General features: G+C 43.1%; 1 protein-coding gene and 1 pseudogene across 5 annotated transcripts in view; both read left to right on the top strand.

Annotated features, from left to right (window-relative positions):
- LOC118527529 (ATP-dependent DNA helicase Q1-like) overlaps window positions 1-25,408 on the top strand; it is a 336,638-nt gene that overhangs the window by 262,788 nt on the left and 48,442 nt on the right. The gene's annotated exons all lie outside the window — the stretch shown is intronic.
- On the top strand, window positions 105-23,726 carry LOC118527527 (cationic amino acid transporter 3 pseudogene; annotated as a pseudogene). Of its 3 annotated transcripts, XR_013449103.1 has the most exons (4): window positions 105-199; window positions 492-570; window positions 2,970-3,067; window positions 20,982-23,726. The product of XR_013449103.1 is annotated as a cationic amino acid transporter 3 pseudogene, transcript variant X2 (transcript). The 3 variants fall into 3 exon arrangements; XR_013449104.1 differs by lacking the exon at window positions 492-570; XR_013449102.1 differs by lacking the exons at window positions 492-570; window positions 2,970-3,067.

The raw sequence follows: 25,408 nt of genomic DNA, 5'->3' as shown, positions 1-25,408 counted from the left end.
CTTCCCATTGGCTAAGCCCGCCCCCAATATTGCCCAGTCACCCGCAGTCTTGTTCGGTGACGCAAATCGTGGCCACACCCCTCCACCAATTAGAGAAGCGTGTTACTTGCGGTTGGTTGAGGAGACCTACCCCGCTCGCCGCTGGAGAAGAAGGAGAGAGTGGTGGCGGGAAGTTCTCATTGGAGAGCGGCTGAAAAGTGTAAGTAGTCGTCCCGAGGGCCGGCGCTCTGAGGTCAGAGAGAGAGGCGGCTGGGCTGGAGTGGGGTGAAGGGGTTCTTTAACCCCTTGGGGAGAGGTTCTGGGGTAAATGTGCTTTGAAAGGGCTAATTTTTTCTTTTCCTTCCTGAGGGTGCGGCCGGTCTGTCGCGGATCACTTCCGTTCACCGATATATTGGCAGGAGAGAAACGGGCGTTAATCCTCGCCCATCTCTGATGGAACTTGGTCCTTTAGGGGCACGTCGGACTGCCTACCCCTCTCTTTTTATCTCCAGGCTTTTCTATGCAGGAAGCTTGGTTACCAGAGTCTGTATTTGGCAGTCACCGTCGGGGGACGCATAAGCATAGTGGAGGGTATTATTACATTGCTGTTGTTTTCTAAACGCAGGTGGTGGGGAGAGGGGGACGTGTGTCTGATTTAGCCTGTGGTACCTCAGTGGCATTTACTCCAGGGTGAATGACTGGCTGTGACTTCGTGAAATATTTGCTGTGGGTGCTGTCAAAAGTTCAGAAATAGCAGAAGGAAAACCAAAGAGTCACCGAAGTAGTAATTAGTAAAAGTCTGTTGTGCACCCACCAAAGAACAGCTGGGGAAGCAGGTGCACTGAAGCCAGAACAGGGAATGAGGATCAGGGGTATGTTGTTACAAAGCAGCTTAGAGAGTAAGACGTCAGTGACTCTTTCCTCTTCACAGTGATTAGAATATTAACGTTTTCTTAAGCGGTAGGGAATTGGTTAGTGGTTACCTCATATCAACTTTGGGAAACTGTTTTTGCTGATGTTTTCCAGAGGTATACACAAGTAATTATCCAGGTGAAGTTAGTCTTACAACATAAGCTAAAGTAAGCTTTGTATGACTAAAGTGATTTTCTCTGCTCGGGGTATTTTCAAGGCTGGTCTCTGTTTTCTGTTAGGATATGGCATGTTCTTTCTTTTCTGAGCATTTCCACATAACTTTGTCTATGATGCTCTTCTTCCAACTAATTTTCCCGAGCTAAATCCTCACTGACCTTTGGGTTCAACCAGCCATCACCTCCCCTAAGAAGCTTTATAGAATATCCTTAAGATTGAGCTGAGTGTCCTCTCTATATGTTCCAATAGCAACTTGTCATCCCCTGAATTTAGACTTATATACCTTATTTTATTTATTTATTTATTTAATTTTTTTTAAAAGATTTTTTATTTTTTATTAGAGAGAGAGAGTACAAGCAGGGGGAGCGGCAGGTAGAGGGAGAGGGAGAAGCAGGCTCCCCGCTAAGCAGTGAGCCCGACGTGGGACTCAATCCCAGGCCCCTGGAATCACGACCTGGGCCAAAGGCAGCTGCTTAACCTACTGAGCCACCCAGGCGCCCCTATCACCTTATTTTAAAACTACCTGCTACCCCACCTGACCCTCACCCCCACTATTGTGAACTCCTTAATCTCAGGGATTATTACTAGACTCCCTTTGTATCCACAATCTTCAGTTAGTAGTGAGTGCTCACTGTAGATGTCCTGAATGAATTAGTAATTAGGTGGAGCATGAGACTGCCTGGAAGTCCCCTAAAGACTTTATTGATTTCATTTTCCAGGGTCAAGATCCTCCTATACATTATTAAACTTACCCCTTTAGGGAGAGGAAGGAGAAGAACAGACTGGAACTCAAGCTCCCAGAGAAATGGAGAAAGGCCGTTGGAGTGGAATTATTGTTTAATTATATCAATGTTTATTTTTCATTTTAGTGTCTAAGGCAACATTTTAGCATCACCTACATTGAAGATAAGAGAAATTCAGATTGTTTTCTGATAAATAAAATATTTCCCACATCTAATTATTATACTGGGGAAGAGAAAATAGTAACGCTTTGTATTTATACTTTTTGTTTATTGAAATCCCTTGTAGTTCCTGTAAAATAAATGAAGGTATAAAAAAAGGTAAAGCATATTTTCTTCCAAATGGAAAAAAGACTAAATTTTGGTATCAAATAGATATGGCTGATTTATTTTAGTTGACATAAAATACTGACATTAGAAGTAGGTATTATGCTGGGCGCCTGGGTGGCTCAGTTGGTTAAGCGACTGCCTTCAGCTCAGGTCATGATCCTGGAGTCCTGGGATCGAGTCCTGCATTGGGCTCCCTGCTCAGCAGGGGGGTCTGCTTCTCCCTCCAATCCTCTTCCCTCTCGTGCTCTCTGTCTCTCATTCTCTCTCTCTCAAATAAATAAATAAAATCTTTTAAAAAAAAGAAATAGGTATTATGCTAAGTGAAATAAGTCAATCAGAGAAAGATAATCACCATATGGTTTCACTTGTATGTGGAATATAAGAAATAGTGCAGAGGATCGTAGGGAAAGGGAGGGAAAACTGAATGGGAAGAAATAAGAGAGGGAGCCAAACCACGAGAGACACCTGATGCCAGGAAACAGAGTTGTGGAAAGGGAAGTGGGTGGGGGGTATGGGGTAAGTGGGTGATGGACATTAAGGAGGGCACGTGATGTGATGAGCACTGGGTGTTATACACAACTAATGAATCATTGAACACCACCAAAAACTAATGATGTACTAGATGTTGGCAAATTGAATTTAAAAAAGGAAAGGTTGTATCAAAGAATTTTATCTGTTTTAAAAAGAAAAAATTATTTTGTTTCAAATAATACTGCAAATACTGCATTATCTTATCCATTAATTTTCTTTTAAGTTCACATTAACCTGAGACAGATTTATATGAAAGTTTAAACATAAATTTTTCCTCTTTCGTCTTGAAAATACTTTCAGGTTTACATGAAACTTTAGAATTCCAGCTGACCTTCAATGAAATCATATTTGGTAGCAACAATGTTTCACATTGAACATGCCAACTCAAACACATCAAGGTAAAAGTGAAAAGAAATTCACATTTTGCCATTAGACTTGGGGGACACAAGTTTAACCAATTTGGTTTGGTTCAGGTGAGGTCATTTATTGTAGGGTCACTTTTTCTTTTAGATTATTTGTTTGTTTGTTTGTTTATTTAAGGGGGGAGGGTAAGACAGAGGGAGAGAGAGAAAATCCTCAAGTCGACCCCCCGCTGAGCAGGTTGCCTGACCTGGGGCTTGATCCCAGGACTTTGAGATCATGACCTGAGCTGAAATCAGGAGTCGGCTGCTTGGCTGACTCAGCCACCCAGGTGCCCCGTATGGGTCACATTTTAAGAACAGCTGTTTAAAAAATTTTATACAACACTAAAAAAAAAAAAAAAAATGTTGTTACTATTGTGGCTATGAAATTGCATGCACAGAAGGAAAAGTTTTTCCTCAGAAAGATGAAACATTTGTTTAAGGACATATCAGCTGGCTGTGCAATGATTCACTTTTTGACATGTTTGAAGTAATCTAATGTATTACCAGTTATAGAACAGTTACAGTGTCTGGTGTTTGTAGAGAACTGGACACCCATTTATTTCCTCCTTTCTTTAGCTCCAGCCATCTGCCCCAGGAACCTACACTATTTTTTTTTTTTTTTTTTGGTATGTATCAGTGCTCCATTTTTTTTTTTTTTAAGATTTTATTTATTTATTTGACAGAGAGAGACACAGCGAGAGAGGGAACACAAGCAGGGGGAGTGGGAGAGGGAGAAGCAGGCTTCCTGCTGAGCAGGGAGCCCAGTGTGAGGCTCGATCCCAGGACCCTGGGATCATGACCTGAGCCGAAGGCAGACGCTTAACGACTGAGCCACCCAGGCGCCCCAGTGCTCCATTTGAGAAGGAATATTAATGTCAATTATCAGATGGCTTACAGAATCATAATGTAATGATCTTCTTCACATTAAAAGGTAATTTAGAAATGTGTCAAAAAATTATACAAACCTAATCCTATTGCAAAACATAAGTAACTCTTTTAACAATATTCCTATTTTCATTTTACTTCTCTGGGTCCTTTTGCTCTCTGTCCTACGATGATCCACTTGCTTTTGCCTGCCCCTAAATGCACTCATTTCTCAAAACTCTCTTGTCTGTGAAGTTCTCTTCCTTTGCTATACTGCCTTTTTAACACATCTGCTCCTTGATGCCTATTGAATATACGTTCTTCCCTTCTTCTTTACTAAGAGAATCCTAATTTTGTTTAAATCAGCAATGTGCTACCTAAAAATCTCTGTCTTTCCATACCGTTTTGCTGGTGAGGTGGCCACAGGACACCGTTCTGGCCACCGAGTAAGTAGAAATCAGCCAGGGATTTAGGAAACCTTTGTTCTCCTGATACAAGTACTGCTAGTTCCTCCTTTTCTTTCTCCTTTTTCCTGTCTGGAATGTGGATGTGAGATTAGGGGTAGAGCAACCGTCTTGCAACCATGAGATCAGAAGTATGAAGATGAAGATCTATTTGCTAATGATGTGCAGGGGAGAGATGGAAAGACCCTTCTCTAAGACTTAATTGAGACCCTTTTAAGACTCTGGGTTGCCTACCTCCAGGCCTCTTGTTTCCTGAGACAAATAAATCTCTGTATGTTTAAGCCACTACTAGTTTTCTGTGCTTATTGCTGAAAATAATCCTAACCTAGCCCCCTTATACTTTATTTATTACCTAAGGACAGAAACATTTGATTCACTCCTGTTGTATCTTCAAGCTGTATTTATTCCTATTGCTTATCTTGGATTTCCTTTCAGGGTGCTGTTTGAAAGTGTACAGAAGTGAAGGGAATATTTTATATCATTTGCAGAGTCAAACAAATCACTTTTATTTCAAAGGAATTCAATGATTTATTGTGGCATTTCTCACTGTGATTAATCTGCAACATTTTGCTGTAGGAATGATGTGATTTATAATTTGGGGACCTTGCTGATAGTTTGATTTCCTTATGCCATTCCTGACCACAACTGATGTCAGTTCATGTTGCATATCTAAGCCATATTTATCTTTTTGTGAATTTACTTCGTGAGAGGGCGTGACATATTTTGTTAGACACAGATTTCAATTTGCTACCCTTTCTATATTGAGGTTGCTTAGCAGTGAGCAAGAAGTAGGCCGCTACGCAGACTAACTTATCACCTGTATGTATCCATATGTATGTCCACATCTGGATCTATATCTGCATGTCTGTCTTTATGTCTAGATCTGATTAAGATGTTAAATAGTTGTATTTGATATATAGTGTTTATGTTATATAAACATAAATATAACTGTTTCCAAGGCAATGGCTTTGTTTTCCTCCCAACGGTCATGGATTCTATTTAATAGTTTAATGTAGCCAATTTCTAAGTCTGAATATATATATATATATATAAAATTTGTTTGGAACTAGAAAAGACCCCAGATAGCCAAGGGAATGTTGAAAATGAAACCAAAACTGGTGGCATGACAATTCCAGACTTCAAGCTCTATTACAAAGCTGTAATCATCAAGACAGTATGGTACTGGCACAAAAAGAGACACATAGATCAATGGAACAGAATAGAAAACCCAGAAATGGATCCTCAATTCTGTGGTCAACTAATCTTTGACAAAGCGGGAAAGAATAGCCGATGGAAAAAAGACAGTCTCTTCAACAAATGGTGTTGGGAAAATTGGACATCCACATGCAGAAGAATGAAACTGGACCATTTCCTTGTGCCATACACAGAAATAGACTGAAAATGGATGAAAGACCTAAATGTGAGACAGGAATCCATCAAAATCCTTGAGGAGAACACAGGCAGCAACCTCTGTGCCCTCGGCCACAGGAACTTTTGCTAGATACTGCTCCAAAGGCAACGGAAACAAAGCAAAAATGAACTATTGGGACTCAAGATAAAAAGCTTTTGCACAGCAAAAGAAACGGTTGACAAAACCAAAAGAAAACCGACAGAATGGGAGAAGATATTTGCAAATGTCTTATCAGATAACGGGTTAGTATCCAAGATCTATAAAGGGCTTCTCAAACTCAACACCCAAAAAACAGATAATCCGGTGAAGGAATGGGCAGAAGACATGAACAGACATTTCTCCCAAGAAGACATCCAAATGGCCAACAGACACATGAAAAAATGCTCCACATCACTCAGCATCAGGGAAATAGAAATCAAGACCACAATGAGATACCATCTTACGCCAGTCAGAATGGCTAAAATTAGCAAGTCAGGAAAGAACAGATGTTGGTGAGGATGTGGAGAAAAGGGCACCCTCCTACACTGTTGGTGGGAATGCAAGCTGGTGTAGCCACTCTGGACGACAGTATGGAGGTTCTTCGAAAAGTTGAAAATAGAGCTACCCTAGGACCTAGCAATTGCACTACTGGGTATTTACCCCAAAGATACAAATGTAATGAACAAAGCAAAGCCAATTAACACTCCATGGGAGATGGTGGTGGTGTGGAGCAGCCACCTAGGGCTATGAGAGGAACCAAGGACAGTTTGGTGAGAAAGGACAGAGAGACAGCCAAGTACTTACATGGTAGGACAGAAGGACACATTGGAAGATGTGAAGGAAGATAACCAGAGAGATAGTTGGCCTTACGTAGGCCACCTAGTGTGCAGTCTATTACTGAGGATGTGTATTGGGAGGAGGTACATGGAAGAAGGAGCCGTGGGCTCTGACAATCACAACTGCTAGTCTAAAATGGAGACAGAGTATAGTGATAGATGGGACCACTGGATGGATTTCTAGATTCTCTGCTTACAAGGAAAGGAAATATTTAGGGGAAAAAACAAAGCTGTTTAGTCAAGATTCTTGGAAAAAGTAGGTGTGGATCAGTGCTCATTTTAGACAAAGGCTATTCTACGTCATAGCTGTAGTTTGGAAAAGCAGGTGGACAGGCAGATGGATTTCCTTCTACTGCTTTCTCCTGAGGACTTTTCTTTTTTTTTTCTTTTTAAGAGAGAGAGTGCACAGGGAAGCGGAGAAAGGGGAAGTGGCTGGGGGGGTGGGGTGGGGAGAGAGAGAGGATCTTAAGCAGTCTCTATGCCCAGGGTGGGGCCTGACACAGGGCTCCATCCCATGACCCTGAGAACGTGACCTTAGCCCAAACCAAGAGTTAGATGCTTAACCAACTGAGCCACCCAGGCAACCATCTCCTGAGGACTTTTCTTAGGTGTTCTGTGTTGATAGGATTCAGGGTTGAGTAAAGGAGAGTAGAGAATTGTATGGGGAAGTAGAAAAATCGATTTTCACTATTGACATCAATGTATCATATCACTTTCTAATCCCTTAATTGCACGCCCTTCCTGGCTTTCCCAGGTCTCTTTCTGATTCCTGTTCAGAAATTCTCATTCTGATTTCTTCCTGGTAGCCCATCTAGTTTCTGAAGACCTCTAGAAGCAGAAGCTCAGGCTTTTCTGATTTGTCAAATTGACCATCTTGTTTTGTTGTGATAGGAATGTTAAGAATTTCGAAAGCTAGAATCTGACTGAAACTGAACCTGTCAATGTGCCAAATCATGGATGAGGAAGGTTACATTTAACTCTGTCTTCTCTGCAGTTATCCCAGAGGGACTAAGAAAAAGCACCTGTTCACAACCATCCCAGGATGATACTAGACAATATGGAGTCTATACAACCTCTAGTGAATCGCTGGTTATCTGCTTGTTTACCCAAATAATGGTGTAATTTTACTAGTGTAGGGTGTGCATGTTGCCGGGACTCCAGAGATATTGTGGGAAGGAAGCAAAATAGTTTTGGTCTCCATTTATGTAGATTTCAGTCTACGTACAGTTGGTCTGGTGTGTGTTAGTCTGCATCAGGATGGGTTTTCACTGATTTGGAATTCAGCCTCTGCCAGACTGGGATGGGATTTGGGAGGTGTAGTGCTGGGGGTGGTAGGGTAGGTAGGTGAGTTGGAGGAAGTGGCTGTGTTTCCTCTTGGTCTCATGAGCAGGTTTTTTTGGGGGAGGCATACCTTCAAATTCAAGTCTTGGTTGCACCTAGTAATATTTACTTGCAGAATTAGGATTTCTATCCTCATTGAGAAAACATGAAGCAGGTTCTACCTTGAGGAGGTTTTATTTTAGAAAGGGAGACAAAGGGCTTCTTCCAAGTAACATGCAAACAATACAGTACAAAGTAAGATCATAGGTGGGAGGATGCCTGTAAGTGATCCATTTGGTGAAGTTCTCAGAAGACTCCTGGGAGATAAGTTAGGATATTTATTTTTCTTTGGTATGAGCTGAATTTGGTTACTTCAGCTTTCTTTTCAACTTTTCAGGGAAACTATCTGACCTTCCCTTTTCTTTCCCCAGGAGAGAAGTTACACATTTATTACTACGGCAGTGGTTTTGCTCTACTGGCCTTTTCTGCACAGACCAAGACTGAGAATTACTGCTATTAATTATTATTAATATTATATCTTAGTATCTACATCTGTATCAATATCTGTAGCATATATTTACCTGGATCTGTCTAGCTGGGCAAACTGTATTTATTAGTTCAAGGTGTGTTGGAGTTTGTGTTCTTGGTGGTAGGGCAGGGAAGGACGGCCTAAAAGAGGATCTATTTATTGGATCATGGCCCAAGCTGAAGATGTAGCTTGAACTGATGTTTCCCTGGGAAACATTTATACACAATGTCAAGATGGGGTATTTACACCTCTTCCATGCAGACTTCTCAGGCTGACCCACAGTGCATAGAAGATTCTCACTCAGTCTTGCCAACACTGGAAAATGGGGTCCTTCCTACTCTTATCTTCCATCAACTAGGAAGCCATCTGGGATCTTGACATGCCTTTGCCTTGACTGTTCATTTCTGATTGAGGAATACCCTTCCTGGTTCATAGTTCATGTACCTTTATTTATTTTGGCAGGTAGGCAGGTGTTCCTGAAATGCCCTTAATTGTAAGTTCCCAGAGAGGGGAATTCTCTATTTGCCACCATTGTCTTGCATTGTGTGTAACTGAGTGCATGATGATTTGGGGGTAATAGTGGTGGTGTTGATAATTTAGGGGAAATAAAATGTTGCTTTTGGATGAGTTCTTTTGCACAAAGAATCAGTGTGGTGCCTGAATTTTCTATTTAGAATTTGCCTTTGTATTCATTTATACTTAGTTGAAATCTGAACTTTCATAGATTGAATCCAGTCTTTCTCACTTAGAAACTTTTTGTGGTTCCTACTTGAGGGGCCATCCGATTTCTCACTTTAGACCCAACCCAAAGTATACTGAACCCATCTGTGTGGGAATCTGAAGATAGTAAGGAAAAATGGTAGCAAATAGAGAATTTTTTTTTCTTCTGGGAGCTTACTGTATAACGGCATTTCTCCAAATAAAGTAAAGCAGTGAAAGTAATAAAACTCTGTGTTGTCTTTTCAGTTGTCACACGTCAAGGGGATGACAATGGAGCAAATCATAAATGTCACAGATAATGCACTTTGTCTGAACTGACTTGGGTTACTTCCCTTGTACTTTCACTTTGATGTGGTGAAAGAGACCTGGACCTCAGTTCTTGTGTCAGATCTCTGACATCGCCAAACTGGGCTATAAATCCTGGGGGTACTTCCTTGGCTGTGGCCAGTTAACTCTCTACCTCAGGCTTCAGCTGGGGAAGGAAAGGCAAGCTGAAAGTGTCATCAGGCAGAAGCTCTGCTCCTGGGCTCCACCTCATCACCTGCTACTCCTGCCTTCTTCCCTAACAGTGATTGCTCCCAGTGCAAAGTTCTAGGCCCTGAGTTATGCCTCTGAACATTAATGAGGGGGAGAGCAGGGACAAGGAGAGCATACTAGAGAGATCAGATATTTCTCTCTAGAGAAAGCTTGGGGAAGGAGGGTCCTGTTGAACAGGGTTTGGAAAGAGTGTGTTCTAGGCAGAGAGGTTCAGTCCGTTTGAGGGCTGATGTTAATGCCAGCAAGATGTGCATGTGTGGGTAAAGATTTGTCCTGTTGAAGCAGGAGCCATGGTAAAGGTTAATGGTAGGCGTAAGTGGTAGACGAACAGTGAAAAGAAAGACAGAAATATAATCTTAGAGGTTTTGACTGAATAGAGAGCAGGAAACTGCAGGTTGGTTGGGAGTGTGTGTGTATTGGGCGGTGGGGCGGTTTGTGTGTGGTTCTTTTTAAGACTTGAGGAAAGTGTCATTTTCCAGAAGGAAGGTAGAGAGCACTCACACTTCAGTTATCTGGGGCAGTGTAGTAGTCAGGAAGAATGTGATTTAGGGCTTTATCCTGCTTCAAGGAAGGGCAGCACTCTCATATGGCTGTTGGGTGAATCTAAGTGAGAGCTGAGAGGATCTCATTGTTCCGAGTTACCAATTTATGGACCGAGAGGGTGGACCAGGAAGTATGGCAGAAGGCTGACTGTGGATATGCAGTGTTTGTAAACTGTAGGAACCTACTAGATAGAGGTCTAGTGTGGACACAGTGCTAAGTGTCTAAGTGATTTCATGTCAGTTGAATTGAATTTAGGGCTAGGTTGGCAAACCACAAATATCTGATATCAATGAGTTCAGTTGTAGTTTCTTAGATTTGTTCCAAATTTATATGCAATTTCCCTGAATAAAGTCAGGAACCTTAGAGGCAGCTTTGTCAATCCCCTTTTTTCTGAACATATTTGGTTTTTTTTCCATTTGAAATTAAAGCGTAAAGGCAATCCTTTATCTTCTCTGTTGATCTTCCTATAGTAATAGCATGTTCAGAATACCCATTATTCCTTATCTCATGTCCATATTCATTAATAACTTTAAAAAAATAAGAAGGGGTGCCTTGGTGGCTCAGTCGGTTTAAGTGTCCCAACACTTGATCTCAGCTCACGTCTTGATCTCAGGGTGGTAAGTTCAAGCCCCACGTTGGGCTCCATGCTAGGCATGGAGCCTACTTAAAAAAAATAATAATGAAGAGATCTAAAACAGACCAAGAGGTCTGTACTGATGTCTGATGTCCACTGGCCTTTGTGCTTATATCCATGGGTGATTAATAAATATTAACAATGCTCTAGGTGCCGCGAGCTCTGAGCTAGTCACAGACGAGGGTCACAATGGGAAACACCAATGCCCATTTTTTTTTTTTTATATTTTACTAGGCCAGGTGTCTGGTTGTCAACAATAACCAAGCCAGAATGATCAGTCTTACATAGCTGAAGTCCTATTACCAGCATCACTCTGGCATTTTAGCTCTGGAAGGGGGTTAATCATATTTTGGATGACTGGCGAGCTGACGTTATTCTGGTACTGGTTTTTCTGGGTTAAGGATATAGAGGACATTGCCATTCTCTGGCAAACATTCCAAGTCTGCTCATGATTGGCAGCCAAGTCTAGGGAGCAAAAGGCCAAGGGAATTAGAAGGCTTAAAAAGATGTTTTGTTGGGGTGCCTGGATGGCTCAGTTGGTTAAGTGTCTGCCTTCAGCTCGGGTCATGATCTCAGGGTCCTAGGATCCAGCCCCACCTCAGGATCCCTGTTCAGTGGAGAGTCTGCTTCTCCCTCTGCCTCTCCCCCCTCCCCCCACTTGTGCTCTCTCACTTTCTCTCTGTCAAATAAATACATAAAAAATATTTTTTAAAAAAAGTTTTGTTGAACTATCCTCATTAAGCTGGCACCATCTATCTGCCTTCCTACCCGCCTTTGTCCCAGTTGGGGCTGTCCTTTGTGACAGATGTTTCCTAATAGTATATACAGGCAGCATCTGGAAGCCTTGGATGATGGCTGAGGTTTGGGAAGACCAAACCTGGAGGCATCCACATTGTCAGGGAGATTGTAACCATCTTCCTGCCATTGGGCTCCCATTTTAGAAAATGCCTGCTCCCCCTCCCCATCTTTTTTTACACAGTGAGAATCAAGGTTTCATTTTTTAGTCTAGCACTCCTTAAATGCACTGAACATGGGTTTTCATTCTTCTTTTTGGTTCTAGAGATCTTTTATGCTGTATTTACACTAAAAGCCAAGCAAAAGGAAATGGGCTAAAGTTGTGGGCAGGAATTACAATTACATGTAAAATCGTATCTGGGAACTATTGGAATAGGTACAGGGATGCTTTGGAATCTTTATTGACATCTAAACAGATGGTCTGGAGACATTTAGGCCCAAGATTAGGTTTGGATTCTAGCAGGAAACAGTTTAAATAGAGCTCTCCGATTTAATGATCGCAGTACTTCTAGCTTTGGCCCATCAGTGTCTATTTGGGAGGAAATGGATGACATCGGCAGAAAGTGACCTAGGCACAAATATGAGAACTGGTTCAAATAGTCCTTTATTAGCCATGCCCTATAGTCTTAACTCTTTGTGGAGATAGGGTGCTGCAGGAGAAAGAACATGGTCTTTGAAGAAACAAAGGACCAGGTTGAAATTCCAGCTTTTCTTTGTACTGGCTATGAGCTTGGGGCAGTTGTCTAAGCTCTCAGTCTGTAAAGTGGAATAATACTTACGTCCTTGGGTTGTTATGCAGGTTAATGCAATAACATCTGTGCATTACTTGCAGCTCATCAAATTCTTTTTCACTCCTCTGTCCATGTAGCCCTAAGTCTTGCACATATATATGGTACCCCTATTTGCCAGAAACCATTTTTCTCTGCCTCCAGGCTTTGTACCTGTTCGCCTCTTAGAGTTCAGGCCTAGGGCCTTGGTGTATTAGTTTGTGGTAGTCCCACAAAATGACAATAAAAATTTGGAGTTGTTATAACCATACTAACATGAGCCAACGTGGTTTCTTTCCAGGCAGTTTTCTTGCTGACAGTTTTGGTTGTAAATCAAAGACAAAGGAGTTCTATCTTCCCACCCACTCCTCTGATCTAATGTTCCTGATTTGGGGCTAGATCATTCTGGGTGGAATTTTGTTCTAACCAAAAGTGATGGCAAGCTTGTTTATAAAGGACATTTAGGGAAGGAGAAACCATAACCTTTACTACTGGGACATTGTTGTTTTCCTCCTACCTTTTTAGGTTGATAAATATCAAACCTACAGAAAGTTTTAAGAATAGTAGTATTAACACTCCTTTATCTTTCAATGAGATTGAGCAGTTGTTACTATTTTGGCACAGTTGCTTGCTCTCTCCAATGTGTGTGTGTGTGTGTGTGTGTGTGTGTGTATGAAATATGGTCTGATTCAAAGTTTACTAATTTCCTTATTTTTTATCCTAAAATTTTTCTCCCTGATCCAGGTGCAATCCAGGGCTCTGCATTGCATCTCTGTCATTTCTCTTTATTCTCCTTTAATCCACAACAGTTCCTCAGCCTGCCATTCCTGACATTGACAGTTTTGAACAGCACAGGTCAATTGTTTTATAGAAAGTCAACTATCTGTGGAAACCTGTTTTGTAGACTGATCATTTTTTATTTCAAGTTCTTATTTAAATTCTAGTTAGTTAACACATATGGTAAAATTGGTTTCAGGTGTAGAATTTAGTGATTCATCACTTACATCTAACACCCAGGGCTCATCACAAGAGCCCTCCTTAAAACCCATCATCCCTTTAGCCCATCCCTCACCCACCTCCCTCCAGCAACCTTCAGTTTGTTCTCTACTATTAAGAGTCTCTTATGGTGGGGCGCCTGGGTGGCTCAGTCGTTAAGCGTCTGCCTTCAGCTCAGGTCATGATCCCAGGGTCCTGGGATCGAGCCCCTCATCGGGCTCCCTGCTCTGCGGGAGGCCTGCTTCTCCCTCTCCCACTCCCCCTGCTTGTGTTCCCTCTCTCGCTCTCTCTCTCTGTCAAATAAATAAATAAAATCTTAAAAAAAAAAAAGTCTCTTATGGTTTGCCGCTCTGTTTTCATCTTATTTTATTTTTCCCTTCCTCTATGTTCATCTGTTTTGTTTGTTAAATCCCACATATGAGTGAAATCACATAAAGTATTTGTCTTTCCTTGGGTTACTTATATCTTATAAGTATAAGGGAGGGAGAAGCAGACCCCCGCGGAGCAGGGAGCCCAACGTGGGGCTCGATCCCGGGACCCTGGGTTCATGACCTGAGCCGAAGGCAGACGCTTAACGACTGAGCCATCTAAGTGCCCCAGTATTTGTCTTTCTCTGACTGACTTATTTCCCTTAGCATAATATGCTCTAGTTCCATCCACATTGTTGCAAATGGCAAGATTCCATTCTTTTTGATGTTGGAGTAATATTCCATTGTGTATATACATACACACATCTTCTTAATCCATTTTTCAGTTGATGGACATTTGGACTCTTTCCATAATTTGGCTATTGTTGATAATACTGCTATAAACATCAGGGTGCATGTTCCCCTTCGAATCAGTATTTTTTTATCCTTTGGTAAATATCTAGTAGTACAATTGCTGGGTAGAAGGGTAGTTCTATTGTTAACTTTTTGAGGAACCTCCATACTGTTCTCCAGAGTGGTTGCACCAGTTTGCATTCACACCGACAGTGCAAGAGGGTTCCCCTTTCTCCACATCCTAGGCAACACCAGTTGTTTTCTGTGTAGTTAATTTTAGCCATTCTGACAGGTGTGAGGTGGTATCTCATCGTGGTTTTGATTTGTAATTCACTGATGATGAGTGATGTTGAGCATCATTTCATGTGTCTTTTAGCCATCTGGATGTCTTCTTTGGAAAAATGTCTGTTCATGTCTTCTGCTGATTTGTTAACTGGATTATTTATTTTTTGGGTGTTGAGTTTGAGAAGTTCTCTGTAGATTTTGGATACTAACCCAGATATCAGATATGTCCTTTGTAAATATCTTCTCCCATTCCGTAGATTGTCTTTTATTTATTTATTTTTTTTATAAAGATTTTATTTATTTATTTGACACAGAGAGATAGATAACGAGAGAGGGAGAAAGAGCACAAGCAGGGGGAGCGGCAGGCAGAGGGAGAAGCAGGCTTCCTGCACGAGCAGGGAGCCCGATGCGGGGCTCGATTCTAGGACTCTGGAGTCATGACCTGAGCTGAAGGCAGCGGTTTAACCAACTGAGCCACCCAGGCGCCCCTCCATAGATTGTCTTTTAGTTTTTTTTTTTTTTTTTTTTAAGGCTTTATTCATTTATTTGAGAGACTGAGGGGGGCGGAGCGCACAAGTTGGGCAGGGAGGGGCAGAGGGAGAAACAGACTCTCCACTGAGCAGGGAGACTGATGCCGGACTTGATCCCAGGATCTTGAGATCATGACCAGAGCGGAAGGCAGCCACTTAACCAACTAAGCCACCCAGGCGACCTATGTCTTTTAGTTTTGTTGATTCTTTCCTTTGCTGTGCAGAAACTTTTTAACTTGATGAAGTCCCAATAGTTCATTCTCATTCCAAAAAGCAAAACAAAAAAACCCTTCTTCTAGGAATCTCAAGATATAGTAGCTAATCAATACAGCTATATATTCATTTTCTCTGTCCTAAATGCCTCTTTTGGTTGCTTGCTACAATTATGAGCAGATCCTTGTCTTGTGTAGTGAGGGTTGGAGATGGAAGTGTGGAATCCAGGGACGCCTGGGGTGGCTCAGTCTCGGTTAAGCGTCTGCCTTCGGCTCAGGTCATGATCCCAGGGTCCTGGGATTGAGTCCCACCCACATCGGGCTCCTTGCTCAGTGGGGAGCCTGCTTCTCCCTCTGCCTGCCGCTCCCCCCCTGCTTGTGTGCGCGCTCTCTCTCTCCCTCTGGCAAATAAATAAATAAAATATTAAAAAAAAAAAAAAGGAAGTGTGGAATCCAGAATGAGGAGGCATATAGATCCTGGCCCAGCCTTCCAGAAGCTTTTAGACTATAAAGGAATTTAAGTGACACACCCAAGACACCACCAGATAGAAAGGGAAAATTAGTTTCAGCTGACCATCAGGACAGGCTGTGAGTGCTGGTGGGAAGGGGAGGAAGGTTGGAGTTGGGGATCAGTCGGGATGGCTTAGGAAAGGCTTCCTAGATGCGGAGTGGGGAAAGGTTGTAGAATAGGGCTGAGAAGAGCTAGAGGGTCAAGACTGCACATGAGTGAGGAGGGCATCCCAGGCAGGGCAGGTAACTTACCCAGGCCAAAGGCTCATCCCAGAAAGGGTAAGTCAGGATATGAAGAGCTGAGTTGGGAAGGAGGTGATGTATCTGAGGGTAGGGGGAGAATTAGGGCAGGGCTTTGACAGCTGGGTCGGAGAGTCTGCTGAATATAAACCATTGGAATAATTGCAGATTATTGCACAGAAAAAGGGCATTTCTGGACATGGTGTTTGAGGACAATGTTCTCTTTTTTGTTATAGGCTGGATTTCTGGTAGGCTCTCTCAGGATTCCCAATCATGGATTTGCTTTCTCTTCTATATGTTTGGTTGATGTTCATTTGTTTGTTCTGCCTGCTCCTGTGGAGTCATAAAACATGATTATTTAATTCCCAGATGTTTTGTTTTTTGGGTTGCATCTCTGGTATCTTCTTACTTTGTCTGTAGGCCCACTGTCCCTCATCTTCGGTAAAAGTGGAAAGAGCACAAGGATCACCCTGCACAACACAGTTGAGGAAAACAGAAATTATCATGCAACCCTTATCCCACACTGCCATTCAGATGGTCCTCCTCTGGGATTCCTGCTCAGGGTCCATAGATGGACTTCAGAAGAGTGTATGACATTTTTTTTTGAGGTGACCAACCTCAGGTGGGTCTGTGACTCAACAAATATGAAGAACCACTGTTGTGTCTTTGTTGAGAGGTGGTTGCTGGGGTGGTTCCCCAGAGAGAGAAACGTGGCAGAAGCATCCTTAGTGCCAACTACAGGAGCCTCCAAAGACAGTTGAAGGGGCTGGAGGAGAAGAATTGGGAAAAGGGAAATGGGTTCAGAGGGAACTAGTAGGTTCTTTCTTTGTATTCTCCATATCCTGGTGATTACAGGATTCTGATTCCCCTTCAGTTTAAATCTACTGAGACCCTGTCATTTATCAGGCTCTGTACCAGGTGCTCTCACAACATTATCTCCTGCAATCCTGTGTTGAACCTGCAGTGCACAGAGTGGAGTCAGTCCCTCCCTCAGTCATGGTGTGTTTGCACCATTGCTTTCTGTCAGGCCCCTTTTCTTTTTCTTTTTTTTTTTTTTTCTATCATGTTATGTTAATCACCATACATTACATCATTAGTTTTTGATGTAGTGCTCCATGATTCATTGTTTGCCTATAACACCCAGTGCTCCATGCAGAATGTGCCCTCTTTAATACCCATCACCAAGCTAACCCATCCCCCCACCCCCCTCCCCTCTAGAACCCTCAGTTTGTTTTTTAGAGTCCATAGTCTCTCATGGTTCGCCTCCCAGGCCCCTTTTCAATGCATTTTATTTTCCCCTTTCATTCTTATCTCTATTCTCATTTCCCCTCCTCACTGGAGGCACTTACTTCAGTATATTTAACAAGTGTTCTTCCAGTCCATGTTCTACATTGGTTTTAGATACATTCACCCATTCAACAACTACAGTGCCCAATTGTGTGTGCATTCTTAGTTCCACAAAGATTGCGCTTCAGGGTGGTCCCCAGTGACGCTCCCACCAGCAGTGTGTGATAGTTTGTCTCTTCTTATTGAATTCTCATGTTGACCCAGTGAGGGAGGTCAAGTAAGGTTCCCAGTGGAAGAAGAGACTGAGGCTTAGAGAGATTAAGCAAATTACCCAAGTTCATGTAGTCACAAGGAAGGGCCAAGGCTCACATCCAGAATTTCTGACATAGTGTTCATTGATCTTATCTCTATAGTACCCAGCACTGCCTGTTCCAGATGGGGCATCTGTAGACAAAGATAATAATAATAATAATAATAATAATAATTATTATTATTATATTGAGCCTTGCATTTCTCGATGCCTGGTCTACCACAGTAAGCCTAGGACCCCCTCATGTGTTAGCACCAGCATGGATGAGAGTGTCTAATTAGAGTCCTTAGCATTTCAAGGTGAATCATATGGAATAAAACTGTTTTCATTGTCTCATGAGGGTTGGCTAACAAGCTCGAGTTTTAATGGATGATTTTGAGCCTGCACATTTATAAAGACTGATTGATTTTCAATGATTTCAGTATTAAGTACTAGGTAGATAATATTAAATCCATATTGTTTGCTACGCTTTGAGCTAAGTGCTATACAGACATCATTTCCCTTACTCCTCATAGCTGCCCTGTGAGGTATCTACTTTTACTCCCATTTGACTGTTGTGACAACTAAAGCCCCAAGAGGTGAACTAATTTGTCCAGAGTCACCAGGTGGGAGGTTGAGGTGCGATTTGAACCTGAACAGTCTACCTGTAGAGCCTTACTCCTAACTAGTAAACTGTACTGTCTTCCTGTGAAGGAAGCTTTTAGATTCTCTTCCCCTTGAACTTGAGGACAATTTCTTGTCAGTTAGGATGGTTTAGAACAATCATGGGAAGTACAGGGCTAGTGGACAAGAATCTCCAGAGGGAGAAGATCTGAAGTTTGAAAATGTCCCCAGGTGTCTTCGTTATGCCTCCCTCTGTCCCCTGAAGTGAGAACCTCCGCCTTAGGACATCCTACCTGGATTATAGGGCTTGAGCACGATGCCTTCAAAAAAGTAGGGATTCTCTAACTGGGCATGGGTGGTTCATTGCCTGTATTTTTAAACAAGTGTCCTCAAAGGCAAACAATTCTTATCACTTATGTGTGGTTTTTACCTGCCATGAATGATGTATGGTCAAGGTTTTATCACAGTTGGTTTCCCCTTCCCACTATCCATTTTGCTCGCCTTCCACAAGGAAGGTAATACCACGTATGCCTTTACCTGAGCCAGGTTTATAAAGGTTGCTTGGCTACAAAGTATCTATCTATCTCCATGACCAGTAGATAGGAATTCTGGATTATGGCCTCTTTCAGGTTTCTCTTCTCAGCATGGTCATTTATTCAACAAATATTTATTGAGCACCTAACTCACAGGCTAATGGAGGAGACAGGCAGCTGACCTGGAATTTGGATACATTAGGATCAGTGGCACATGGCGGAAGCCGGGTGCTAGGAGAGCACATGGGAAGGGCAGCATAAGGGTCAGGGGAGGCTTCCTGGGAAAGCAACTGCGGAGCTGGGAACTGAATGAGAAGTGGGGGTAGCTAAGTGAAGGGGCCAAGGGGGCAGTAGAGGCAGGGGAACAGGGTGAATGTCGAATTTCGCAGCTGGAGCAGGAACTGGGCAGGGGATGAGGCTGGAGGAATAAGCACAGGTCAGATTATGAAGGAAGGAAGGAAGGTCTATGAAGAAAGGGCAGTGTGGAACCACGGAAGGGTTTGAAGCCTGGTCATGGGTCGGGAACACCTCAAATAATGTAGAAAGATTCCATAAGTTAAGAATTCACCCTCCTTATCTTGTGTGCTTGTTGGTAAATCATAACATTGGAACTGGTGAGTGGCAAATAAGGACTCTAGATGGATTTATAGACAGAAGGTCTGGCCCATAACCCAAGGGTTCCTTTTGATCATCTATAGAGTAGACTTTCCAATTTTGACTGATCTTTCTGTCTTTAAAAACCTCTGACAGCATTTCCTAAAATTTTCTCAAAACCAAAGGCTGAGTAGGAAGGAGAGTGGGGGCTGCATGACTTTGTTCTCTCTGTTGTCCACTTCTCATTTCTGGGCATTACTGTGAATTGTTCATCCAAAGCCTTGTTCCCCTTGTGGAGGGAGCCATTTGAATAGCAGCAGGGGAGAAGGGGGAAGATGGAACTGCATGCAGGATTCTTTCATTAAGAAAACATTCAGCAGCAGTTTGAGTTAAAAATAACTCCTTGTGAAAAATTCATAGGGGGTCACAAGTGAGTGTTTTAATACAGGTTGACAGAGCAGGGCAGATTCTCCAGGCCCTGGCAGCTGACATCCCAGATGGCTCAGGGTGTGTAGAGAGCACAGTGTGGCCAGTGAGGAGACTGTCTGCAGAAGTGCGCTCACCTTCTCTCCTGGAACCCAGAGAGGGAGGGGACAGAAGGAATTGTCTTGGTTGTGAACTACTGAGCTAGGTGACTCATTTCTTTTCTCCCTACCCATCACACTTTCTTTTCATACCCATCACACTTTCATAAAAAAAGGTAGTGAATTTTTACCTGGTTGCTTTGGGTGAGGTGTATTGAATGTCAAAATTCACTAAATAGCTTTTCTGGCTCCTCTCCCTTCTCAGTCATGGACCCTGGGTTGGCTGCTGCCCCCATTTCTCCAGTGTTTCCTTCCCAGACAGCCTGGTCCTCTCCTTCTTGCAGGTGGTTATGAAGGTCCTGCCCCTTTCTCCCTCCTCTCTGTTCACAGCGCACCTGTGGGCCTAGGTGGGGAAAGGGAAGGGGTGGACTGTACATTCTTGGTTATCTGCACAGCTGAATGGATGATGCAGACTGAGGAAAAAGGGGACCAAATTGCCATCTGACCTTGGGTAGCAGATTTGGGGGCTAAGAGTTTCAAGACTGAGAGACCAATATTTGTATTTTAAACTCTGATGATATATTAAAAAATGGGTCTCTATTTGCAACGAAGCCCTCTAGTCCATGAATGAATGTGTCAAAACTCACAGTCAAGCACCGCACACACATCCTACCTGTGAATTCTTGCACAATACATTCATATCATGTTGTGTCTAACCATCTAATTGGTACATGAAGCTACATGACTTATGAATACAAAAGGGATTATGTCACATTGTATGGAAAAAAGGGAATGTTGGGGTGCCTGGGTGGCTCAGTCAGTTGAGAGTCAACTCTTGATATCGGCTCGGGTCTTCATATTAGGATTGTGAGTTACGGCCCCATGTTGGGCTCCTTGCTGGGCATTGAGCCTACTGAAAAATAAAATTAAAAGAAAAAATTGAATGTTGGGAGGTATTTGGTACCTTTTTTTGGGGGGGGGGGAAGTAGGATTGATTTTTCTGTGATGTCTCTTGGTGTCAGTTTCTGTGATACTTGGGCTGCAACAAGTTACATATGACTTTTGAGTTTCAGTTGGTTGGTTGAACCATTTACCATTGTTCAGTAAACATTTGTTTCCCTAAGCATTATGGAAGGATAGCATGTACCAGAAGAAATATGAAGCAGCAGCTCTGAAGCCTGAGCAACGGACCTCAGCAGCCCCAACCCAACCTGGCTTAACTCAGCCTCACTGAACCAGATCCAACACTCTTGGCTGCCTGGGCTTGCTACAGCTCTCTGATCCTTAGAATCTTCTCAGTTCCAGCTAGAATGCTACGTCAGGCACTTCGCAGATTTGGTCAAAAGCTGGTACGCAGACGTCCGCTGGAGAAAAACGTGTATTACTTTAACTCTGGCATAAAACTGAGCACTCTGGACTTTGTGGCCCTTGGTGTGGGCCACACAGTGGGTATTGGTGTGTATTTCTTGGCTACTGAGGTGGCCAGTAATCAAGCAGGACCATCCATTGTGATCTGCTTTTTGGTGGCGGGCCTGACATCGTTGTTGGCTGGGCTGTGCTATGCAGAGTTTGGTGCCCGGCTTCCCCGTTCTGGCTCTGCGTATCTCTACACCTATGTCACTATGGGTGAACTCTGGGCTTTCATCACTGGCTGGAACCTTGTCCTCTCCCTTGTTGTTGATGGAGTTATTGTGATCCAGGCCTTGACCTTAACTTTTGACATCTTGTATGGGAACCGGATCTCTGCGACCCTGCATGAGAGCATGTCACAACATGTTCCCCAAGTCACTGCAGACAATCTAGGATACTTTGCTATGATCCTACTGTTGTTTACCATAGAAATTCAAAATCTGCTGTATCGTGACTACTACATAATTTTCAAACTGCTTACATTGGTAAAACTTTTGGTTCTCAGTTTTGTCATCATCTCTGGCTTCATGAAGGGGGACCTGCACAACTGGAACCTCACAGAAGAAGACTATGTAAAGGCTGGACTCAATGACACCTTTAGCTTGGGCCCTATGGGCTCTGGTGGATTCATGCCTTTTGGCTTTGAGGGGATTCTCCGTGGAGCAGCTACCTGTTTCTATGCTTTTATAGGCTTCGACGGTATTGTTACCAGAGTTGAGGAAGCCCAGACTCCCAAGCGTTCCATCCCCAGGGGCATTGTGATTTCACTGCTCATCTGCTCTTTGGTGTATTTTGGTGTCTCTGCGGCACTTACACTCATGGTGCCTTACTACCAGCTTCAACCTGGGAGTACCTTGCCTGAGGTATTTCTCCATATTGGCTGGGCCCCTGCCTATTATGTTGTAGCTTTTTCGATTTTCTGTAGTGCTATTGGCAGTTATTTGAACTTTACACTGCCCATACGTCGGATGGTACATATGATGGCAAAGGACGGTCTCCTGTTCCCTGTTTTTGCCAGGATCCTTTTCAGCACATATGGCTACTTCCTGACCACTGTGATCTTTGTCATTACTGCAGCAATCATGGCATTCTTCTTTGGACTTACTGATCTTCTGGACCTCAGGTCAATTGGGACCCTGACATCTTATTCCCTGGTAGCTTTTTGTGTTCTCATCATCAGGTATCAGCCTGAGTGGACGGATGAAGAAAATGAAGCACAGGTGCAGGAGGAGAATTTGGGAAATGAAGCGCAGATGCAGGAGGAGAATGGCCCTGCAGCAGAGAAGCTGACTCTACAGGGACTATTCTTTCCAGGCAGCCCCACCCCCACTCCACTCTCTGGCCGGATTGTCGTTGTTTGCTCCTCACTGCTTGTTCTGCTGCTGACTCTTCTCTGCCTGGTGCTGGCCCGGTGGCCAGGTCTGCTCTCTGGAGACCCAGCGCCGATCACAGTGGTTGTGCTGCTCCTGGTGCTCATCATTGGGATCACTGGGGTCATCTGGAGACAGCCACAGAGCTCCACTCCCCTTCACTTTAAGGTCCCTGCTGTGCCTCTCCTCCCACTCCTGAGCATCTTTGTGAATGTTTACCTTATGATGCAGATGACAGCTGCCACATGGGCCCAATTTGGTGTCTGGATGCTTATTGGGTTTGCTCTCTACTTCGGGTATGGGATCTGGCACAGCCTGGGCCCTTAACCCCACTTAAGGGCCCAAACTGTAGACCTTGAACTCAGCAGTGCCTGTATATATTTGGTTTGACATCATCACACCTGAATGCAGTCTGGTTCCCCTACACAATAATGGGGAGTACTCTTGAGTGTATGGAAATCTAGGGCTCCTTTGAGATATTATTGGGGGAACACTAATAGAGCTCTGTATTTAAGGTATGGTGAAGGATGTGTTTTGCTCTTTTTCCCTTTTTTTTTACGTTCTGCTTTTCAATTGTGTCTATAGCTGCTCGCTGGCTTTTACAAAATTAGTATTAAAAGAAAATTGAAAAAGTATTTTCCTTTTCTTTGGTTAAATATCCACTAGTGAAGGAGGTGCCTAGCTGGCTCAGTCAGTAGAGCATGACTCTTGATACCAGGCTGGTGAGTTTGAGTCCCACATTGGCTGTAGAGATTACCTAAGAAAATACACAGTAGCAGAATTACTGGATCATATGGTTGTTCTGTTTTAAATTTTTTGAGGAATCGCCATACTGTTTTTCACAATGCATGCGCAGTTGACATTCCCACCAACAGTGCATGAGGATTCCTTTTTCTCCATATCTTCGCCAACACTTCTATTTCATGTCTTTTTGATTTTAGCCATCCTGACAGGTATAAAGTGATATCTGATTGCAGTTTTAATTTGTATTTCCCTGATGATTAGTGATGTTAAGCATTTTTTCATGTGTCTCTTGGCCATCTGTATGTCTTCTGTAGATAAATATTCAGGTCTCTGCCCATCTTTTAATCGGATTATTTGTTTTTCTGGTGTTGAGATACAACTGTAGATTCATGAAAGAATGGGACTCTTGTGAGGGATGTGTGTTTTCACATTTGAAGGTAATTTATGAGCGAGGTTTGTATTGTGTACTGTACCATGGAGTGAGATTCCTGAATCAGGAAGGGATGAGATATGATTCTCAGACAGATAGACTCTTCCTGGGAGACAGTTGTAGCAACTGCTACAGTCATGTAGGTCCTGCTCTTCAAAGTATGGTCCATGGACCAGCAGCGAGGGTGTCCACATGGGAGTGTCTTAGAAATACAGAATCTCAGGCCCCAATGCAGATGTGCTGAATCAGAATCTGCATTTTTAACAGGCTCCCAAGGGATTTGTATGCTCTTTCAGGTTTGAGAAGCACCGGCCTGTGATGATTGATGATAGGTGTCTGGCCTCAGATGAGCACCATGGAAGGTGTGGAAACTTTGGAATTGGGAGCATAAGAGGAGGGGCTTAGGCTGGGAAGTTGAATTTGGGGAAGAGGGAGAAGTGTGGGGTCTGACTGCCCTCCTGTCCTCAGGCCTCCCTCACCGGTCACTATGGCAGGGTTTAGCACTCTGCCCACTGTGGGAAAAAGCCGGCGGTGCCCTCACTCAAGTCTGCCTGGTCCTCAGGGGCTCCCATGGTGCAAGCATTGGGGGGTGGGGACTGCTGCAAATTCTGTTACCCCTACTTCATATGATAGCCTGAAAGGGACTGGGGAGGTCATATTAGTCATGCCCCGCATCAGGGCTATACTGTCCCTTAATCAAATGAGTGATAAAGTGATGACACTAATTGAGGAGGCTCTGGAGGTTGGAGGATGAAATAGTTCTTAACTATCTGTCCTGGAAATTAGGATACTTTCATCTTTCAAATGCTTCAGGAGAGACCAGATGTCTACATAAGGGGTTATACCCTGGTAGGGACCAAATTAATGCTTTTTAAGAGATCTTTTGATGATTTTTAATGGGTTAATCACAAACTATATGAGACCTATAATTCCAGAGACCTGGACTGATGGGCAATAGAACGATGTTAGCAGGTGGGCATGCAAGAATTTTCTTAGGCTTTCGAGGGTTTGTGTGCCTCATCCCCTATAAGAATGGGTGATAAATAGAGGCCAGTATTAAAGGGAAACAGATGGAGATTGAACATGAGGAAGAATTTTCTGAGATTAGAGCGTGACCATGGGAGATGGGAGGGCGCAGGCTCTCTGGCCGAGCGCATGGCTGTCTCACTTGGGTGTGGAATGTCTCAGATGGGCTTCTGCACAGAAACAGGGAAATGTACACAATGAACTCTCAAAATCTTTGTTATCCTAAGAATCCTCTAGTCAACTTCTTAAATGAGAGGCTGGGGTGGATGTGTGGTGTATGTAAGGTGGTGAGGCATGGGGATGATGAATGACAGAAGAAAAAACACAATCTTATTAGAGCACTGAAATCTATCATTCTAAATCTGTGGATTTAGGACATTATATTAGACATAGGACTCAAATAGAGTTTTAGGTTTACAGGTCCTTCCTCTCTCCATGTATTTATTTTGTGTCATAGAACCTCATTGAAAGTCATGTGTGTGTGTCTACTATATGGCTATATGTGTTTGAATTTGAGTGGAAATGTGCACCAAGGAGTGGGGTATGTTTCTCTCAGTACGTCTACAAACAT

The sequence above is a fragment of the Halichoerus grypus genome, chromosome 6 (assembly GCF_964656455.1).
Source record: "Halichoerus grypus chromosome 6, mHalGry1.hap1.1, whole genome shotgun sequence".
Lineage (NCBI taxonomy): Eukaryota > Metazoa > Chordata > Mammalia > Carnivora > Phocidae > Halichoerus > Halichoerus grypus.
This window is presented reverse-complemented; position numbering and strand designations above follow the sequence as displayed.